The sequence below is a fragment of the Arachis ipaensis genome, chromosome B04, assembly GCF_000816755.2.
Source record: "Arachis ipaensis cultivar K30076 chromosome B04, Araip1.1, whole genome shotgun sequence".
Classification (NCBI taxonomy): Eukaryota; Viridiplantae; Streptophyta; class Magnoliopsida; order Fabales; family Fabaceae; genus Arachis; species Arachis ipaensis.
In genome coordinates, this window is record NC_029788.2 from 117,099,773 (window position 1) to 117,103,048 (window position 3,276).

Genomic DNA, 3,276 nt, shown 5'->3' on the forward strand with positions numbered 1-3,276 from the left:
TTTTAATTTATTGTGCTCATTTTCTCTTGCTGTCATTAAATAGTTCATTGTTTGTTTTTTAATAATAATATTAAGAGATATTTATTCTTGGATAAATATTGTTAATATGTATTTGTAATTCGATCAAAATTAAAATATTCAAGTATGATATATATATGTTCATATAAAGTTACCCACACGCTTATTCTCCTTCATAAGTAAAGTTGGCCCCACCTATATGGTTCATATGTGTCACAACTTTGGACACACTCGAATACTACTGTATCGATACTCGAATTTATTCAATCTCTTAAACTAAAATTAAGTCAGCCTACTACTCAATACTTAGTAAAAAAGTTAAGAACACAGGAAAAATGAAGTTTTGGTAGAAAAAATAATTTATTACTTAAGTATTGTTACAAATGACTCACCTACATAAATTTTAACTCTCACCCCTATCTATAATTATCCACATTCTCAATGGATGGTTGAGATTAAATTTAATCAACGGTTCAAATTGATTATTCAAAACTTTCACTACAAATATCTATCCTACCACATTTCTATAAATATTTTTAGATTAGAGTAAACTATCATTTCAACCCACGAAAGTTGAATATGCTGACATACATCTACCTATGGAAAAAAAAATTACCATTTGTACCCATAAAACATGAATTTCAAACAACAAAATTATCCAAACACTAAAAAAAATTACCTAAAAATCCCAAATTATCCTTATCGTCATCATTTTCAACTTTTCATTGAACTCAGAACAGAGTGCTACCATCTAATGTTCCTGCAGCAAATCAATTGTCAAACTCAAACATGTCATGTGGGGAATTAAACGAATCGAGCAATTTTTACCTGAGTCAAGCACTGAGTTCGATCGAGAGAACCACCACCTCATTTCCTTCATCACTACCACCACCACCACCACTATACCTCCATCATCATCTTCTTCACATAATGCAGCAACAACAACAGTAGAAGCAAAGAGAAAAAACGAAGAAGACAGTGACAGATCCACATAAGAAACAAATGCAATGGAATTGAGAAGGGAGAAATTTGTAGTTGTGGCGTGGTTTCAAACGGCGGAGGAGACACCGCAATTTCGAAGATGGCACTCCCTTATCAGTCACTGTTACCTCTCTCAACTTTCCTTCTTTCACTTTCGTGGTCCAACTCAGCCACGTCCTTCACCGCCATGAGTTTCCTGTTTTATTTTCTTTCCCTTTCCATAACTCAATCAATGCATAATCTGCAATTCCATTATTGCAATTGCATAACAGCAATTTTCTATTTTTGTTCTTTTTTTCATTCAATGATGTCCCTTTTATGCATTTGTATTTATCTTCTCATTTTAGGTTGCACGTTGATTCTAAAGGAAGTCCTTTTCTTGGAGTTTCTGTTTTAGGTGAGTTTTGAAACATGAGATACGACAAAAAATGATTGCCAGCGGTGCTGCACGGAAGATTCAGCTTAGAGTTGAGGATTCAAAAAAGCAGAAGATAGAGAAAGCAAAATATAGAAGGGGAGAGAGAAAGAGAAAAAGAGGAAGAAGTTGGTAGAGTTGACGAATTCCGGTAGTGACGACGAGCTCAAAAAATGGAAGGAGGTGGAGAGGAAGGGATTAGTAGTGGTGGTGGTAGTAAGGTGATGAGCAGATGAGGATGATGGAGTGGGTAGAGGGAGGGAGAAAGATGATGTGGATGATGATAATAGTAATTTAGGATTTTTAGGTGATTTTTTAGTGTTTGGATAATTTTGTTGTGCGAAATCCATGTTTTATGGATACAAATGGTAATTTTTTTTTATGAATAGATGTGTTAGCGTTTTCAACTTTTGTGGATAGAAATAGTGTACTCTTTAGATTATTTTATACTACTTTTCATACTTTTATATACATTCATACTCTTCTAAAATACTCTATGGTCTTTCAGAGTTTTCTAAAACTTTTTAGAATATTTCAAAACCTTTTAAGACATTTTAAAATATTTGAAAATTATTTAGAGTGTTATCAAACACTCCAAAAAATTATATAAATACCGTTAAATCTAATATTTTAAAATTTATCGTGACATGTGACTTTCAAAACCTAGGATAGAAAACATGGATCAAAACTAAAAACATGGGAGGAGGAAAAAAAAGCAAATGAGAAAAGAATTTATTAAGTTGTTTAATATATATTTTTAGTTCTAAAGAAATATAGGTTTATAACTTTTTTATAATGTTATAACAACTACGGATATTAGTTAATCTTTAATTTGTGTTCAAAGATATTGGGAGGAAAAAAAAAGTTGTTGTGGTGTAGAGAAACGTGTTGAATTGACACATAGTAGTTCTTATATTCTGCCTCAACCACAATTTCCCCTATCATATATAAATAAACCACTACACGAGTAATACTTAATAAGAGGAGAATCTTCACACTTACTCATTATTATTCCACATCCACAAATCATAATCTATCTATCTATCAATGGCTTTGAATAATAAGAGCAATAATCCCAAAAAGAGAAGTGGTTCTTCTTGTTCTTGTTCAAAGAACAACATAGCTGATGCAGCATCATGGTGCTTGGCTTTTGTATTGGTGTCTCTCATATTGATGTGCATGTTCATCAGGGACACTGCCTCCTCCAATAACATGGCTGTGATCAATAATGTGGTGTGTGATGAAATCTATGTGGTTGGAGAAGGAGAGACACTGCACACAATCGGTGACAAGTGTTCAGACCCATTCATTGTGGAAAACAACCCTCACATCCATGATCCTGATGATGTGTATCCAGGCCTTGTTATCAAGATTACACCTTCTCCTCACAACAATATACCTAACTAAAAACCACCAGCAGGTATTCTACCTATTACGTTAATTTCCAAATAATTGTACAACTTAATTATTTTTTTAAGCTTTCAAAATACTTATTATTTGGATTTTTTTATTATAAAATAAAAAATTAAAATTTATTTCCAAAAAAAATTATTACAACTTTCATATTCAAGATCTAACTTTTTTTTTTGGGGGACAAATTCGCCGCACCAGACGAACTTTATAAGATTCAATAAATTCACCGCTCCCACAATACTGAGAAAAACTTAGGAATTTGAAGTTTGTCGGGAGTGCAATCTCTTCCACAAAATAAGAAAGTTGGATCTCAAAAATTAAAATTTTAATACTCTTTTTTTTGAAAAATAGAATTTTGAATTTACAATAAAAAAATCTCTTATTATTTCTACTATATCCACGACGAACACCGTTTTATCTTTTACAAATATAAAATTAATTTTATTTTG

At 31.9% G+C, this 3,276-nt stretch overlaps 1 long non-coding RNA gene across 1 annotated transcript in view; it reads left to right on the forward strand.

The window, feature by feature from the left end:
- Positions 2,275-3,276, forward strand: part of LOC107638034 — a 1,389-nt gene continuing 387 nt past the window's right edge. Inside the window, exon 1 of the long non-coding RNA XR_001619700.2 lies at positions 2,275-2,834. This is a non-coding gene — a long non-coding RNA (uncharacterized LOC107638034). The remainder of the gene's footprint in view (positions 2,835-3,276) is intronic.